This window comes from Mirounga angustirostris, unplaced genomic scaffold (genome assembly GCF_029215605.1).
Source record: "Mirounga angustirostris isolate CCGP_5_RB_7025 unplaced genomic scaffold, mMirAng1.0.hap1 SCAF_9, whole genome shotgun sequence".
NCBI lineage: Eukaryota > Metazoa > Chordata > Mammalia > Carnivora > Phocidae > Mirounga > Mirounga angustirostris.
Genome location: NW_026991717.1, coordinates 20770331 through 20790409, shown reverse-complemented (window position 1 = coordinate 20790409; position 20079 = coordinate 20770331). Strand labels below are relative to the sequence as shown.

General features: G+C 38.3%; 1 long non-coding RNA gene across 3 annotated transcripts in view; it reads left to right on the top strand.

Annotated features, from left to right (window-relative positions):
* Positions 1-20079, top strand: part of LOC123860949 (uncharacterized) — an 86050-nt gene that overhangs the window by 29988 nt on the left and 35983 nt on the right. The gene's annotated exons all lie outside the window — the stretch shown is intronic.

Below are 20079 nucleotides of genomic sequence, written 5' to 3'. Positions count from 1 at the left end.
AGGAACACTTTTCACATTTGGTCAGGTCACTCTGAGCATGTCAACCTTCTTCCTAAAAAAATAATTCATAAATAAAATATATAGAGATATAGAACAGAGTAATGGTTGCCAGGAGGGAAGGGGGTTGGTGGGTGTGGCTATATAAGGATAGTGTGAGGGAGCCTGGTGGTGATGGGACAGTATCTTGATTGCAGTTGTCATGTGAGTCTACACATGTGATAAAATTGCACAGAACTGTGCACACACACAAATGAGTGCATATAAAACTGTGACTATCTGAACAAGCTCTCTGGATTGAATCAGTATTAATTTCTTGCTTTTGATATTGTACTATAGTTAAAGAAGATGTTACGTTGGGGGAAAATGAATGAAGGGTACACTGGACTTTCTTGTACTTTTTTTTTTTTTTTGCAACTTCTTGTAAATCTATAATTATATCCCCCAAATAGATTTTTTATTTATTTATTTTTAAGATTTTATTTTTTTATTTTTTGACAGAGAGAGAGACAGCGAGAGAGGGAACACAAGCAGGGAGAGTGGGAGAGGAAGAAGCAGGCTTTCTGCGGAGCAAGGAGCCCAACATGGGGCTCGATCCCAGGACCCTGGGATCATGACCTGAGCCAAAGGCAGACGCTTAACCAACTGAGCCACCCAGGCACTCCCAAAATAGATTTTTTAAAAAGGGAAATCAAGTTGCCATTCCTGACATTGTGTTAAATGCTGAAGACAGAGTCAAGAGCAAAACAGACGGTGTATCTTACCTCATATTATTGAGAAAGACCAATGGGGATTTACCGCGGTTCCCATCACTCATGAAACAAGCCAGAATCCTGAACAAGGCCTTGTAGGCTCCCTGATGGGCCCCGCCAACCCTGGAAGCCTATCGTCCCACCATCCTTTGCCTCCATTCTCTGCCCTCCAGCCATGCTGGCCTCCCCAGATGCCCTAGCTCGCATCAGGCTTTCTCCATGACAGGCCCTCCCACCCATCCACCTCTGAGTAGTCTCCCCTGAGTCCTAGACCTCATCAGGCCCCCTGTTACAGGCTCTCCTACCACCTTGAACCTTTTCTCCAGAGGTGCAATGGATCTAAACTTCCCTATTAAATTATAAGAGTGAATGATTTCTCTACTCATGATTAAATCCTCAGCACCTCATACAGTGGCTGGAAATTAGGAGTCTCACAGTCTGAACTTTTTGAATGAGCAAATGACTAGAAGGGCTTTAAGAAGAGGAAGGAAATAGTCTGATTTACCTTTGTCAAAATAATTTTTTTATATTTTAGAACAACTATAGAGTTACAGAATAATCACAAATGTAGTACAGAGTTTTTATACACTCCATATACAGTTTCCCTATTGTTAACATCTTATATTAGTATGGTAGATTTGTCACAATGAAGCAATATTGATACATTATCATTAACTAAAGTCAATATTTTATTCAGATTTCCTCGGTTTTTCTCCCTAGTGTCCTTTTCTGTTCTAAAGCCCTTCCAGGGCACGACATTAACAATTTGTTGTCATGTCTCTTTAGACTGCTCTTGTTTGTGACAGTTCTCAGACATTCTTTGTTTTTGATGTCTTCAACAGTTCTGAGGATTGTTGGTCAGATATTTTGCAGAATTTTCCTCAACTGGAATTTTTTTTAAATATTTCTCTCATAGTTAGACTGGGGTAATATAGTTTTGGGGGAGGAAGACCACAGACGTAAAACACATTCTCAGCACATCACATCAAGGGTACCTGTATCAACATGACTTATCACTGTTGATGTGACCTTGATCATCTGGTCTCAGGGAGTGTTTGTCTACTGTAAAGTTACTCCCTGCACTTTCTCTACTGTAAAGTTACTCCCTGCACTTTCCACTCTGTGCTTTTAGGGAGACAATCACTATGTGCAGCCCACACATAGGGAGTGAAATGTTATGCTCCCTCTCCTTAAGAGTAAAGTTATCTCTATAAATTACTTGGAACGCTTCCACTTAGGAGATTTATATCTTCTCCACTATTCACTTACTTATATATTCAGTCATTTATTTGTATAAATATGGACTTGTGGGTATTTATGTTTTGGGTTATATATGACTTCGCTTTTTTGCTCAAATAATTCCAGCTTTGACCATTGGGAGCTCTTTCAGTTAGCTTTTGTATCTCTTTGACATACCTCCATTATTGTGGAGATTTTTTTTTTTTTTTTTTGAGCACTTCCTTACCTTCTGGCACTATAAGATGCTCCAGGCTCATTGGTATATTTCCAACCTGAGTCCTAGATTCAGCCATTCTCCATGGATACCTGGTTCCTTCTACTGAAGAATGATATTAGACACCAAAATCCAGACAGTGGGTGTGCTCATTGTCACTGGGAGCTATTACTGAGAGGCCTTCTCAGATGACAGGCAAAGGAAATACGTGTATGTACACTAACCTGTGTACATCTCATATCTATAGATATTTCTATATGTAACAGTATAATAAGATAAACATGAGTTCATACTGGGGTCTCCAATTCTAATCCATTACCATGTAGATGATTCTAGCCTCCTCATCTTGCTTACCTGTAACCTCCCACTCCTACAGTGAGAAACCTAACTTCCACCATTTATTTGTTTAATTCCCGTATACATGTAGAGTGGTTTCAGACTTGTTAACCCATGCTCCCTGAGAAACAACTTTATCCACTAGAATATGGTGCTTATTCTCAGTTCTTTGGGCCTTTAGTGTGTTTAGACACACACTGTGACATCAGTGATTTGTCAGGAAACCTGCTTGAAGAAGAATAAATTCCACAGCCAAACCCTTCTCCTTGCTGACATTATTCCTATAGCAATAATATTGCCTGGGCTGCTATGTTATTCTGTACACACCTTTCCACTTGTCTGGAATGCCACCTTTCTTTCTCTGGATTTGTCCAAATTGGAAATTCCAAAGCCCATCCCAGGACTTCCATCATCATTGGGGTCATCGTCATCATCATCATCATCATCATCATCCCAACCTGGAGAGATCTCTCTCTCCCTTGGTTTTTTGGGGAAATCAATAACTGTAGAGATTAGTTGGCAATTGATCATGTGTTGTTTTGACACCTGTTGTATCACGATGTCTTACTAAATAATCTAAAATTTTATTATTCATGTACAGGCAGTCCTCACTTTGCATGGTAGTGTGGGACAGTAAAAATGACCATGTGACCTGAAACCATGCAGAGCAATCTTAATGATCAATGGGAAAAATATGATTTTTCAATGGCATTAAATAATACCCGTCAAAACATTTAAAATCTTCTTATTGTCAGTGGCAAATATATAGGAAAAGAAAGAAATAGTAAAACTAAGTATCTAATTAGCATGCTATAATGTAAAACACTAGAAACATTGATAATTAAAGTGTTTTGTTTCTTTTTTAAAAAAACTTATCAAGAGTAGTTTGAACAGTACTTTCTTTCTCGTCTAGAACTGATGATGTGGAGCAAGCAACTTTTCTATGCCTGGTGAATTGTCTCCTCCTTTCTGAGTTTGGGTCACTTTCAACATTTTCCCCTTATTCTTTCAAATGTCATAAAATATATCTGAGAGTTCCTTTAACTTGAAGTGGTTTTTTGCTGGTGTTACTTCCTTTGGGACACCTTTTTTTTTTTTTATCATGACCACTTTCCTCATTTATGTCTGTAATTTTGCTTTCAGTAAGTTCATCTGACTGCACATCTGCAGTCTTTCCAAAGGTGGCAGGGTCAACATTCCCATGGTCAGCTCTTTCTTCCACGATGTCATTTATGTCCAATTGAAATTTTATTTTCATCTTTATCACTTTTTTTCCTTTGATGCACCTTTATCTCTGTTGGCCAATTCTTCCTTTTGGTTATGCATTTTTATAAAATGCTTATCACTGAGGGAAAAGGAGGCTGTGCAACTTACTAAGAGAGGCACACTGACCAATCACTACAGACTTTGAAAGAAGTGCGTGAGTGGTCACTGATCATGCTGCATGTGTTATTTACACAGTTATTTGTGGACTGGAGAGCTAGTAGCAGAGTTTATACTTAAGTAACAGACAGTTACCATACCATGATATGGTAACTGAAATTTGAACCACATTGTTGGGGGCCTGGTGTTATTTAACTGAACCTTGCTAACTGAGATTCATGCATATCAGAACCATGAAAAGTGAGAACTGCCTGTATTTTTACTTTGTCTCAAGTCCAGCATGAGCCCCATGAGGTAGGACCCATGACTCAGGGAGTAATCTGCACAAATCCCCCACCCTAACCCTAACCACCTGCCATAGCATATAAAAAACACTTTAATGTTTATTGAATTTGATTTTCTTCACTAGAGAAAGACCATGTAAATATATCTTAGTGTTAGAAGTTAGGGGACCTCGGGGTGCCTGGGTGGCTCAGTTGGTTAAGTGACTGCCTTCGGCTCAGGTCATGATCCTGGAGTCCCTGGATCGAGTCCCGCATTGGGCTCCCTGCTCGGCAGGGAGTCTGCTTCTCCCCCTGACCCTCCCCCCCTCATGTGCTCTCTCTCTCTCTCTCTCATTCTCTCTCTCTCAAATAAATAAATAAAATCTTTAAAAAAAAATAGAAGTTAGGGGACCTCAATTCTGGGTCTGGGTCTGCCAGTGTGAATTGTTTTTAGACTCTTCATCCAAACAAATGTATTATAACCATATTTTCTACTTGTTACTTAAGGATATAATCAAAATTCTACCAATTATTGTGTACTAGTCACATTCAAATGGAAAAAATAGAGCCCTCTTTCTCAGTTTATTCTGCAGTTAGAACTTTGAAAGGTGCATCCAAATTGTCAGCACCATCCACCCTGGTGCAATTCCTTTCTTTTTTGCATGCTCATTTGTGCAAACCTGAGCTTTGGAAAAGGTATAATTTGGCCCCTTTCCATTCTCCATTGATTCTATATCACTCACCTAGTCTCTCACTCCCCACACCTTTAACCATATCACATGTCACTCTATTTCCCCAAGTACAGAAGGAAAGGAGTTCTGTTCAAAAGAGTTCAGTCTAGAGCCTTGACATTCACAAGGCACCTAGCTTGAGACCTTTACAAATCTCCAGTTTTGTGCCCAAAATGACACTAATGCATAAAATCGCCCCCCAAAATGTTAAAATTATAACCAGAATTTTTAAGGGATTCTTTCAGACCCTTAGTGAGTCTCTAAATATGGGAATAAATTTTTTTATATTTTTATAAAGCAACTAAAATATTCTGCTAATAAAACAAACCTATGCGATATCACCACTGAGTAATATTAATTATTAATTTACCTGATGGCCAAAATAAAGTAAAAATGATGATGATGCTTTTCTCCTTCACATAAAGCATGTGGTAAGTTCATTCATTTTATAAATGGTTAATTTATCTAAAACTCCCATATTCTAACTATAGACTTTTAGACTCTTCATATTCTCTTCACTCTCATCACCATTATTATAAAATGCCCTTTTTTGGGGAGGCCATTGTTTCTTAAAGAAAAGGATGTACTGCTTCTGGCAGTGTTCCTAGGAGCTCCTTAATGAGTCAAAAACACAAAATCATTTTGACACGTGGATGTTAGCAGTCATGTGGGTTCATTAAGAGCTAAGTGATCTGATCCAAATAGCAGCCTAACTGTAAATGTAGTTCAAATTTACATCTCATCAAAATGACCAAACACTATTGTGAAGGGCAAGAGAAGAGGATTCTAAGCACAGAGAACAGCATGTGCAAAGGTCCTGGAGCAAGAAAGAACATGGCATTACCCAACTACCAAAGGTCACTGTGCCAAAGAGCAGAGAGCATAGAAAGATGTGGAGAGTAGTGCAAGATGGTCCAAAGACCACAGGGAAAGAGTTGTAAAGAAGAGAATACCATGATCCAATTTTGAAATCCCTCTGGCTGCAATGTGGCAAGTGGATAGAAAGAGAGTCATAATGGATATGGGGGAAGAAGCTATGGCAAGAGCCCAGAAGAGAGATGATGGGACTTGACCCCTTAGTGGAACCGATGAATACAAGGACAAGTGAATAGAAATACAAATTTGCAGGTCCACCACAGACCTGCTGAGTTGGAATCTCTGGGCCCTAGCGATCAGGGTTTTCATAAGCCCTCTGGGAGATTTTGACTCTCATTCAAGTGTGAGATCTATCAGACTAGGTAATAGAACAGAGAGAAGAAACTATAAAGGCAACATATGAGCAAGTTTGGCTCTTGCTCAGGGCTTGGGTGGTGGTTATTGCTCTGCCAGGGCTGGATTCAAAACAAACAAACAACAACAACAACAACAAAACCCTACCAAACACTAAGCAAAAAGACAGCAAAAGCCCTTCTTAAATTTTAATTAATGTAAAACTCTGTTCAAAGGACGCATATGACAACCAAAAATTAAGTATTTCTATGTAGCAAGATTTCTCACCCAAAATTAAGATGAATAACAGAGGGAGAGAAGATACATGTAATATTTATAATAGGAGGGAAAAGGTCACTATCCCTAATACACAAAGAACTCAATGAGAAAACTCAGTCGAAACTGGATAAAGGATATGAATGGGAATTTCACAAAAAGAAGAAACACTGGCTAATAATGAATGAAAAGATCATCAGTCATGTTACTAATCAAAGAAATGTGATAATGACAATGGGATCAGCCTTTTTGCTTGTCAGAAGGGCAAAAGAATTTTTTTAGGACTGATAACATCCAATATTAGAGTTTCAGGAAATGGGCAAATGGATCACAGTCTACACTGTTAGTGAGAATATAAACTGGTACGATCTTTGGTTATGGTAATTTGATAGCATCTTTTAAAACTTAAAAATGCACACTCTCTGTGAACCAGGAAAAAAAAATTCTTGTGAGTTACATGCCAGAATAATTTTTGAAAGAAATAAACTATAAGACAGTTTAATTTCTATGTAGATAACTTCTTATTCATAATGTATGATATCAAGTGATTCTCGATTTACTTTCAGAGTAATTATGTTATAAATCCCTGAGGTCATTATACATCTCACCCAAAATTATAATATCTAGCAATAACAACAACAAAAAAATTCAAAAGCAGTAACTGACTCCAAACATTTCAAATATTTTATTTTGAATTTCAGTGTGGAATTTCAACTGAGCATTTTTATTTCTCTTCGTAAAGCATTTTAACAGAGAGCTCTTTCACTAGGAAAAAAAAAGCTTTCATTCCCTATGAAATCCCGTCCATTCTAAAAGAAGCTGATTAGGGAGGAGAAATGATGCCATGGATACAGTAGAGGGTGGTCCTGCAGTGGAGGACCTAACAAGCACCAAGCCTAAGACGCAGGTAAGAAAGGCTGGTACTCTGAGGGCCCTACCCGGGTGACACATACTTATAGGGTATTCAAATGCAGGCCAACCTCAAACCCTGTCAGCTAACAAATGTACAGATAAGAGGTAATGTTTAAATTGAGGAAAAGCCCTGCAACTTATATAAAGCCTGACTATCACTGAAGCAGTGTCACTCCCTGGCCCACCCACCAGTCAGCATGTGTACCCTCCTCAGTGAATAATCAGAGACCAAAAGGGGATGACAGATAGAAAATCAGAGGAAAGAGATGTTCAGATCCTTTGGGAATAATACTTTCTTTTAAAAAAAGATAGTTAATTGCTTTTTTGAATGATAAGCATGGACATAGCCAATGTTCAAGAGGTATATAGTGGAAGTTAAGTCTGCTTCTCAGCCCCTGCCTCACCCCCCCGCCCAGTTCCTGAGTGTCCTCCCAGGATAGTCTATGCACATACAAATATTGCCCAGACACGTAAATGTATGGATCATATTATGCACACTCTTCTATTTTAGCTTATTTCACTTGACCATATATTTTGGAAATTGATCCAGATATCCTGAAATCTGGACCCATTTCAGTATATCTGGATCTCACTCATTAAAAAAAGAAAAAAGTTTAATACGTAAAAAAATCTTCACGTGCCAGAGCATATATATTACTGAATATTAACTTAGTTCACAAAATATTCACTTTAATTGGGTAATTCCCCCATAGCTTTTATGTTAGATCTCACTCATTTTTATAATCATGTTATTTTAAATAAAATACAAATATAGAAAACAACATAAATCAGACATGTTGGCTTAATGAATTATAATGAAGCAAACACTAGGCCAAGAGATAAAATTTTTCCAGCTTCCCCAGAAGCCCCTCCATAGACCCCACACTAATCACTGTCTCCTTCCTCCCACCATAAGTACCATTAATCTGACTTTCATAGTAATGCTTTCCTTTTGTTTTTCTTTTTATAGTTTTATCACCCATATGTGCTTTCACAAACCCTATTCTTCAATCCTATGTATTAAAAAATGTTTTGAGGGGTGCCTGGGTGGCTCAGTCGTTAAGCGTCTGCCTTCAGCTCAGGTCATGATCCCAGAGTCCTGGGATTGAGCCCCACATCGGGCTCCCGGCTCAGTAGGAAGCCTGATTCTCCCTCTCCCACTCCCCCTGCTTGTGTTCCCTCTCTCGCTGTCTCTCTGTCAAATAAATAAATAACATTTTATAAATAAATAAATAAATAAATAAATAAATAATGTTTTGATATGTCTTTTAAATCTCTTTTAATCTATATTTTTCTCCTCGTCCCTTTCATTTCTTTACAATTTATCTGTTGAAGAATCTGGGCTCTTTGATAAGTGGAATTTCCCCTAATCTGGCTTTTTTTTTAATAAAGATTCACTTTCTATCATCTACTATCTAGTTACCCAGTGATGTGGCTCATATATGAAGGACATGAAAATTCTGGATTCTTTCCTTTTCTTGCCCAGTTTTCAAGATAAAGAGTTGGTGCCTTCACATCTTCTGAAGGTGATTAATTCTTTTTGTTTTAATGTTGTTATTAATTCATGGATTTAGCTTATTTGATGGATTTCAACACATTTCAATTATTATCCTTAGTGAAATTCAAATTGTTCAGTCTTGGGTCAATATGAGCCTCTTCAAGTTGGCTCCTGGGTCCTTTTGATCTGACTCTAGTAGTCCTTGAGAGCTTCTTTGCCATCTGGTGTGACAAGATATTCCAGGCTCATCTTGTACATTTCCTGCTCCAGTCCTCAAATCAATCATTTTGAAGGCCTTATTTCTTTTGCAAAGAAGTAGTATTTCAGTGCCATTGAGTAGATCATTGTTTCTAGGCCTTTTTGATGGACCAAGTTAGAAAAACAAACAAACAAACATACATACAAAATATATAAATAAGATACCTCTGAGTTTATATTTGTTTAGTCAGGGTTCTCCAAAAAAACAGATCGATAAGAAAGATAGATAGAGATAGAGATAGAGAAGGAGAGAGAGAGATGATAGATGATAAATAGATAGGTAGATAGATAGATAGATTGATGATAGATAGATAGATAAATGATACATAGATGATAGATGATAGAGAGATGATAGATGATAGATAGATAGATAGATAGATAGATAGATAGATAGATAGATAGATAGATGATAGATGATAGATAGAGATAGAGATTAAATGTTTATGGGTATGTAGATAGATAAATATAGATAGATAGAAAATAAGGAATTGGTTCACATCATTAGGGAGGCTGAGAAGTTCCAAGCTCTGCAGTCAAGCAAGCTGGAGACCCAGGAGAGCTGATACTATAGTTCCAGTCTGAGTTCAAAAGCCTGAGAAGCAGGAGAGCTGATGGTCTAAGTTCCAGCTAGAGTCTGGAAGCAGGGAATGTCCCAGCTCAAAGACAGGCAGAGAGAGCGAATTCTCCCTTACTACTCTTTTTTGTTCTATTCAGGCCTTCAACTGATTTGAAGACATTAGAGAGGACATGTGCTTTACTCAGTCTACCAATTCATATGTGTTTTTTTTTTATTATGTTATGTTAGTCACCATAGAGTACATCATTAGTTTTTGATGTGGTGATCCATGATCCATTGTTTTCATATAACACCCAGTGCTCCATGCAGTACATGCCCTCCTTAATACCCATCACTGGGCTAACCCTTCCCCCCACGCCCCTCCCCTCTAAAACTCTGTTTGTTTCTCAGAGTCCATAGTCTCTCATGGTTCGTCTCTCCCTCCGATTCCCACCCTTCATTTTTCCCTTCCTTCTCCTAATGTCCTCCATGCTATTCCTTATGTTCCACAAATAAGTGAATTATCATATCCATATGATAATTGACTTTCTCTGCTCGACTTATTTCACTTAGCAATATGTTAATCTCACCCAGAGACACCCTCACAAACATATCCAGAACAATGTTTAATCAGATATCTGGGCATCCCATGGCCCAAACTGATGGTTAATATTAACCATCACAGGGCGCCTGGGTGGTTCAGTCGTTAAGCAACTGCCTTTGGCTCAGGTCATGATCCCAGGGTCCTGGGATCGAGTCCCAGGTCGGGCTCCCTGCTCGGCAGGAAGCCTGCTTCTCCCTCTCCCACTCCTCCTGCTTGTGTTCCTATTCTCGCTATCTCTCTGTCAAATAAATAAATAAAATCTTTAAAAAAAAAATTAACCATCACAATATTGGTATTTCTCATTTAAATCTGAGACCACAAGGCATTCACAAAACTTTCTCTCTCTTACCTCTGTATGTCTTTCCTTTCATCTAGAAAATCCTAATTCTCAAGGACACAAGTGATGGTAGAATTAGAACATCCCAAGTCATTTGTTTTAGCTCACATCACACACATAACATGCTCAGAATAAGAGAATAATGATACCAATAATATGATTAACTGAAAATATTAAAGAATTTTGCTCATAAGCTTTCCTCATTCTCACTTAATTTTATAATGGTTGTATTATATCCTCATTGTCAGAGCATATGGCTATTGCTTTCTATTCTTTCCCTCTCAGACTTCATTCACTCTTAGTTCTACAGGTTCTATATATATACTTTAGGTGTATTTATTTATTTATTTATTTTAGAGAGAGCACACGTGCATGGGGGGAGGGGCAGGAGGAGAGAGAATCCTCAAGTAGACTCCTGCACGCTGAGTGCAGAGCCTGACGTGGGGCTCCATCCCAGGACCATGAGCTCATGACCTGAGCCAAAATCAAGAGTCTGCTGCTTAACTGACTGAGCCACCAGACGCCTCCTAATGCTTAACTCCAGTCCTCATGATGATGCCTCTCTGACACTTTTAGTTTCTGAGACTTGTTATTCAGAAGATTCCTCAGGAAGAGCCAATGGGAACAATATTCCATGAGTTCTTTCATGTTGGTAAAAGTCTGCTGTGTCCTTTATAGTTGAAGGTCAGTTTTTCTGGGTATAAAATCCTCAGCTCATACTTTCTTTTTTTGACCATCTTAATATGTTAATCCATTCTCTTCTGGCATAAAGTGTTACTGCCAAAAAAAAAAAAAAATCTGGTCATAGTCTATTTTTCTTTTCCTTATAAGTCACATTCTCTCTTTTTCTAGATGTCCAAAAGATTTTTTTTTTCTTTTTCTTTATACTATAGTCATTTTACAAGCCTATGTTGGTCATTCTGGGCCAATATTGTCAAGTATGCATTGTACTAATCAAATACAGAGTTTCAGATCTTTTATCTCAGAGAAGTTTTCTTGGATTAAGGCTCTTGCTTTGGTTTTCTTCTTGAAGAATATCTCTTATCCTATGTTCAGTACACTTTGGTGTTCAGTACTTTCTCTTAAATCCTTTTTATCTCTTTATTTCCTTTTTGTTTTTTTTTTCTCTTTTTCACTTTGTATTTCTCTTGAGACAATATCTGTTGTGTTTATTTGCTCTCATATTCCTTGTAGCTTAGGTTTCCTTCTTGGGTGAATTTTTCTTTTAGTTCTATTTTTTCCCAAGTTCGGTTACTTCATTTCTGAGTTTTTCTAATCCTGATTGATACTGTTCTTTTATGTCTATCATTTGATTAATGGTTTTTGTTTTTCTGAAATAGATCAAAACTGAAGCTTGATGTTTTATGACTACGTCTCTCTAGTGCGACTTTATTGTTGGCTGCAGTGGCTCGGCTCTTTTTTTTTTCTGATAACTTTGTATAGGATTGACCTTGATACTATTTTGTTGCTTGTTTTTTCATGTGAAATCTGTTTTCCTGAACTTTTATAAAGAGGCAAGGCTTAGGAAACTCTTCAAACTTCACAGGGCACCTATTTCTGTGTAAAAAAATATGGCCACCTGCTTTCCAGGACTTCCTGGCTGTTCCCTTCCCTCAGTTCAGAGTGAAACTTCTTTTTCCTTCCTTTTTCTCATCCTGTTCAATTTTGATTCCTCTCTCAGCACTTCTTCCCAAGCATGAGGCTCTGTCTTGGTCAGTCTTAAGTGTTCCTCAGGGCCTGACTACTCCAAGCTGCTCTCACCTTCCTACTGTGAGCCCTCTCCTGTGCTGGAGAGTTCACTGTCCTGATGCTACCTGTGTTTCTTAGATTGGCTCACAGTGCTTTCCAGTGAATACCTAGTCTATTTTGGGGTTCTTCTGTTCTCAGATCCCTCATGCACAACCCCCCTTTCTTCCTAACTTCTTTCAACCATTCACACTTGGTACTGTATGGGTCTTGAGGCTATTGGTGGCTTACAAATGTTGGGATTAGTGGGGATCATCTGACACCTAGTTTTGTTGTAAATATTGTCTGTGGGTTTTGGATTTTGTTGTGTAGTTTCTTTGTGTCTTTGTGGGGACTGGGAGAAATTGAAAAATGATGCCCCTTGCATAGGATCTGCTTGCTTCATTCTCTATAACAGGGCACTGTGTTTATTTAGCCAGCCCCCTACTAATGGAGAAGCACAGTGTTTCTGAATTTGGCTATCACAATCAATACACTCTTTGCACACATTTGATGCATAAGTACAGGCATATCTGTAGGATAAATTTCTAGAGGAGGAACAGTTAAATCAAAGGAGCAAACACAATAGGTGCTCAAAATATTTGTTGATTGAATACATTTGTTGAAATATATTCACCACAATAGTAAAAAAGATCTGTTCTAGTCTATAGCTCAGGTAGAGTCTTATTGTGAGACATGTACTTAAAATAGACTACTAAGTACAATTCTGGGATTCCTTGAGTAGAAGAAAGAGGGAAACAGAAAAGACATTGATTCATTCTTCCAGTTAGCAATTACATATTGGCTGTTAGCAATTACGTATTGACCACTTATGCACTAGACCGTGATGGGGCCTGGAGATATAGCAGAGGTCTGCTCTGCCCTAGCAGAGCTCACTGTTGAAAGGGGAGATGCCTTCCTTATTTCAGCACAACTTTGATAGTGAAATGAAGGCTATCCCTCATACTCACAGTCAGGCAACACTGCATAAAACACCCCATCCAGCCTTTGTCTGCACTTAGAAAACTGCAGAGTAAACCCCAGTGCAGAAGGAAGAGGAGAAAAGCTATCTGTCCACTGTCTATTTGGTCATGTTATTTCTAGGAGCTGATCTACAACTCCTTTTTAAATTTTTTTAAGAAGATTTTATTTTTTAGAGCAGTTTAGATTCACAGCAAATTAAGAGGACGGTACCAGAGAGTTTCCATTTACCCCTGCCCGCACATATGCCAGCCTTCTCCAATATTAACATCCTTCACCACAGTAGTACATTTGCTACAATAAGTGAACCTATATTGACACATCATTATCATCCAAAGTACACAGTTTACCTTAGAGTCCACTCTTGGTGTTGCACATTCTATGGGTTGGAACACATGTATAATGACATATATCTGCACTACTGTATTATACAGAATAATTTCACTGTCCTCAAACTCCTATGGATTCTGCCTATATGTCCCCCCCACCTCCCCTTCTGCCTTCTGGAAACTACTAATTTTTGTACTGTCTGCATAGATTTGCTTTTTCCAGAATAACATATAATTGGATTCATGTAGTATGTAACCTTCTTAGATTGGCTTCTTTTACTTAGTAATCGGCATTTAAGATTCCTCCTTGTCTTTTCATGGCTTAATACCTTCTTTTTAGCACTGAGTAACATTCCATTGTCAATTTATTAATTCATACACCTGCTGAGGGACATCTTGGTTGCTTCTAAGGTTTGGCAATTATGAATAAAGCTTCTATAAACATCCATGTGCAGGTTTTGTGTAGACATAAATTTCCAGCTCCTCTGGGTAAATACCAAGGAGCACAATTGCTGGATTGTATGGTCAGCATATGTTTAGACTTGTAAGAATACAACTTCCCCTTTGAAGGCACCCAGAGTTTTCTGTAAGTGGATGAGCCTGCTTCAAGGGGACACTGTGATGCTTAGCTCCCTGCTGGCACTGGAATACAAATGTGGTAACTTTACAACGCATTGGCTAAGGCTAGAAATGCAAAATAGTAAAAACAGCAGACTTTGCTCGAGCTTCATCCAAGCTCATTCTCCTTCCCAGAACACCAGCTTCCATGTTGATGTCCTTAATGTTGCCAATGATGCCATCCTTCTCCAAGTGCAGGGTCAACAAATGCAGGGCAAACTCCTCAGCTCATGCACACATCTCCACCCGCTACTCACACTCTTTCCACACTTGATTTGCAATCTTTCTCACCAGGGTGCTCTAGGCAATCTCTGCAGATTGACAAGAGAAGCCATCCAAATTGAGCCTTATTTCCCATCCTCTATGGGACTACTCCATACTGAAATCTTGGGCTCTTCATTCGGACTCCTCTGCAGGCAATCAATTCCCAAGCTCCACTGTATTGCCACCATTCCTTGATAATCTCTATACTTCCTCTACTCTTTCTGATCATCTTCCATAAGTTCTGCTTCCAGGCTTATCTGTCACCCCTTTGAAGCCTGATTCATGTGGGCTGTACTTGCACTAAAGGCATGTTCAAAGAAATGCAGTCCAGCAGACACTTGTAATTTTCAAAATCACTCAGGTTCTTTATTTGTGTTTCCTCAGCACCATGAAGGGGACACAGTGCCCACAGAAACATTTCTCAAAATTCCTACTTGTCTATCCCCCACTCTTGTCACTTCCTGGAGCTTCTCCAGTGATCTTTTGCTTCCAAACTCCCCCAGCCCCCAGTTCTGGACTCAGACTCTTCCAAGCCTTGCCTGTCTCTGAACTTTGCATCACAAAAGCCCAAAGAGTCAGCATGGAAATGACCCAACCCTCCTTGGAGACCTGGGGGAGGAGAAAAAACCCAGTGGAGGAACCCTGATAAAGAGGAGGTATCTTAGATGGAGGTACCTTAGAACTCATAAAATGAAAAATCTTGTAAAAAAGAATACCACTTTGATGTTTTCCTGCTCCTTGATATAGATTTCCCCATAATTCCCTAGTGTCAAGTGGCTAGAGTCCATACCCTTGGGCCTGGGAGTGAAGACAACTCCAAGTATGGCCTCAATCCACATCTCAAGCTTATCTTCTGACCCTCATTCTGCCCTTCCCAGCCACTTTCTCTGCTGTTCCTGAACATGCCACCAACATCCCAGCATGCTGGCTCCTCTCCACTTGTCTATTTCCTGTTTTTCCTTCCGTGTTCAGCCCCAGTGTCCTGGACCCAGTGCTTTGACATTTTTTTGCTGCTTTCAAACCTTTCCAAGATCTCACACTGTACGTAAATGTTTGTCGAATGGGTGAATAGTTGAATCTCTTCTTCCTTGTCCTTCTCTGGCATGGAAATCTCATTATTCAGGAAACATCTTTGAGCAACTCCGAAGGTTTCCTTAGTTTATTTTGTTTCTTTTTTTTTTTTTAGATTTATTAAATATTTTTTAAAACAAGGATGCGATTTCTGTCACCATCATGCACCTCCACCCTTTCAAGCTTCTATTCATGAGCTCTGTTCTCTAATTTTGTTTGGACAATTAAATTCCCAAAATATGTGTAGAAGAGAAGATTGCATTCTCATTTTGCAAACATGGTTGCTCTGTGGAATTTTTAAATAGATGCCAGATTTTCTGCACACCTGTGATTTTTCTTCTCCTTAAGAGTCAATTGATATGGTCTTTTACTTCATGTCATTGACCATGATCCTTGACTTCTGACATTTTTTGCCATCCATTTCACATGCAGTTCACACTCATAATACTTCGTACTCTCAATTTTTATTACATGAGGTTTTGTTATAGGAATATTTTGTGGGTTTATCAGCTCTAATAAAATTCTAAGCAGTTTCCTTGGAGTTCACTACCAGGGGAAAGCTGCTCAGATGGGTCTATGATCAGCTAGCAAAGAGATAGCATGGGTGTAGTTCTGAGCTTCCATTTCTTGTTTCAACATTCCAGTTTGCAGAAAACTATAAGACCTTGATGAAAGATATTGAGGAAGATACAAACAAATGGAAAGGTTGTGTGTGCATGGATTGAAGGAATTAATATCATTAAAATGTCCATGCTACCCACAGATCTACAGATTCAGTGCAATCCCTATCAAGATTGCATTGTTATTTCTCACAGAAAAAAAAAAAATCAATCCTAGAATTCATATGGAGCCACAAAAGCAAAAGTAATTTGAGAAAAAAGAACAAAGCTGAAGTGTGATCACTTCTTGATTTCAAACTGTACAAATACTATACTAATACACAGCTATAGTAATCAAAACAGCATGGTACTAGCATAAAGACAGACACACAGACCAATGAAACAGAATAGGGAAACAAACCCATGCATATACAGTCAACCAAACTTTGATAAGGGCACCAAGAACACACAATGGGAAAAGGGTAGTGTCTTCAATAAATGGTGCTGGAAAGACTGGGTATCCACAAGCAAAAGAATGTTCAACATTGCTAATCATCAGGAAAATGCAAATCAAAACCACAATATCACTCCACACCTCTTATGATGACTTTCATCAAAAAGACAAGTGATAACAAGTATTGGCAAGGATGTAGACAAAGGAACCCTAGTATACTGTAGTATACCTAGTATACTGTGGAATGTAAATTGGTACATCCACTATAGAAAACATTATAGCATTTCTTCAAAAAATTAAAAATAGAATTACCATGGGATCCAGCAATCCCATTTCTAGGTATGTGTGTATGTATGTAGGGGTGTGTGTGTGTGTGTATGTGTGTGTGTGATGAAATCAGTATTTCAGAGATATCTGCACTCCCATACATTTCATGGCATTCACAATTGCCAAGCTAAGCATCTGTTATGGATGCATAGATAAAGATGATGATACACACACACACACACACAAACACAATATGTGTGAACACAGACACATGCAATGAAATATTATTCAGCCATGAGAAAGATGGAAATCTTGCCATTTGTAACGACATGAATGCACCTTGAGGATATTACGCTAAGTGAAATAAGACAAATACTATATAATCTCACTCATATGTGAAATCTAGCAAAAAAAAAGTTGAACACATAGAAACAGGGTAGAATGGTGGTAAGGGTTAGAAGGTGGGGGAGATGCTGCTCAAAGAGTACAAGACTTCAGTAATAAGATGAATAAGTTCTAGGGCTCTAATGTACAGTATGGTGGCTGTAGTTAGTAATACTGTATTACATACTTGAAATTTGCTAAAAGAGTAGATCTTAAGCATTCTCACCACACAAAAAACAAGGTAACTGTGTAAGGTGATGAATGTGTGAATTAATTCGATTTTGCTAATCAATTCACAAAGCATAGCTATACCAAATCATCATGTTGTACACTTTAAATATATACAATTTTATTTGTGAGTTATACCTCAATAAAGCTGGTGGGAAAAAAAAAATTCCAGTGTGCAAAGATTGTCCTTCTGATCTATCTACTGGTGTGACACATGGAACCAGAGTTCAATGCTGCCTTTGTTAATGGCCCAGAAGCCTGAAGAACAGGTCTCCAGAGAGTTAGCCTCCTTCATTCGCCCTATCACCTGAGCCCAGGAGTGGGAAGGCAGCTCCCACCACAGCCCAAAGAACAGCTGCCATCCCACAGGTTTCCTTGGATCCCACAGGTTGCAGCATCTGTTGGAGGATTAAACATATTTTGTTGCTAGACCGTGCACCTCAAACCACAGAAATATCCAGTGGTTCTGCAACCTCCAGAGCAGGGAAGTCATTTTTAATGTTTATCCCTCCGTTTGGAATAAATCCTTTGTGAAGCAGAGCTTTCCCTTAGTTATTCACAAAAAGTTCCTTTTAAAGGAGTATCTTTGGACAAATTAACAGAGAGTACCACCCCTAGGTCAGACTCTTTTACTAGCATGTGGCAGAAGTTAGCTTGCCGTGTGAGAAAGTGAAGGCTCTCATACCAGATGAGGCTATGATAGACCAACATCTCTGTACTCAGATGCAAGGTTCTTTTCTCAATACCCCTGCTCTGTGAGACAGTCATGATGTCAGATTAAAAAAAAAAGAAAGAAAGAAACATATGGAAGCTTTTTGAAATTTGCTTTACAAAATGTTAATTTGGTTGCATTTTTTATTATTATTTATTTTTCTCTTTATCTATATGCTTTTATTTATTCATTTAACAAATATTACCTGAGAGCCTACTATGTACCTGGAATTATTCAAACAATGACCAAAGACTTTCTGTCATATGGAATATGGTATCATAAAAAAGCCAGCACAACTCTTGGTACATAGTTATTTATGTTTAATAAATGTACAGACACTAAATATTTTAGGACCAGAGTGGTCATTTGTAGAAACACTGGTCATTGCTTATGGTGTTATTACGTACAGGACATTGAGAATGCCCTTTAGCCAAAAGTAGAACATCCATTTTTTTTTACTGCAACTCTACAATTAATAGTTCATTTTCTGACATTCAATTAACTTCTTGAGCGCAAAGACCATGACATTCATGCTTGTATCCCTAGAATGGAGCACAGAGGCTAGAAAGAAGGGTATTTGTATTGAGTGGAATAGAGTGGACATTGCCAAAGGAAAATAGTGGATAAAAATGCAGTCTGTTCATTGGTAATATTGGCTACTTGAGGAATCATAAAGAAATCTCAAAGATCTACCAGGCACAAAGAAAATTATGTTAACAAAAAAAGACACAGAGCTTGCCTATAAGAGTTTATAGCATAAGTTTGGGTAGAATAGATTAAATGTAACTAATCTTCCAGTAAGGAAGCTCATTTGGGCACAAATAAAACATGAATCAATTTTCTATTTAAGGAATGTTTCAGGGGTCCCTTTTATAGAGACACAAATTCCTTCCTGTGATATTTCACGCACAACCCCCCCACCCCGCCCCGCCATTTGCTCACATATGAGTTGCCATTACTCTATAGTTTGGGGAGGAAATCATGAAATTATTACCAAAATAAAATCTTGAATTTTTTTCTTCAGAAATGAAAAAGGATGAACGTATAATGTTCTTGAGCCTGCTTAAAAGATCATCATCAGTGAACAAAACTTATACTTTCTTTGGGGAAGTACCAGTATCCTCTATTGAATAGGGCTGGTCCAGTCCCAAATAACCATTTTCCTCATATGCTATGCATAGATTAAGAGTCCACTCAATTAATAAGTCCTATATTCCATCACCAAGTACGTCTTTTTTGTTAGTCATCTCACAGATGCCACGTTTTGAAAGATTCTAGACATCAAATTGCCTTTGTTATTATCATTATTTGTCCTTTTGAATGAATCAGAGACCTTTCAGTAAGAGCTTCTCAGTAGCATGAAATAACCATGTTGTCACCTTCAGTTGCTGTTAGTCCTGAGCAATGCAACAAATGTTAATGTGGTAGGCTAGGCAAACTTGTAAAAAGTAATTGAAATTATTAACATTATTAATGTAATGAAAATAGACTAGGATTTCCACTGCTTCCCTAGAAAGCACTAAAATTTCAGGAACCCCCCAAACTTTATCAGAATGTAAATTATTTCCATAACTATAACTGATCCTTTTGTTTACCTCTTTTTAAATACTTTTTTTTCTATTTTTCAGAGTGGGGGAGCCAAAGTTCAAAAGTATAAATCGATCACAACACATGGCTTCATTTTTCTGGACATGCCTGAGATAGATTCTTTTTTTTTTCATTCTTTTTGCAAATTTTATTATGTTATGTTAGTCACCGTACAATACATCATTAGTTTTTGATGTAGTGATCCACGATCCATTGTTTTCATATAACACCCAGTGCTCCATGCAGTACGTGCCCTCCTCAATACTCATCACCGGGCTAACCAATCCCCCCTCCC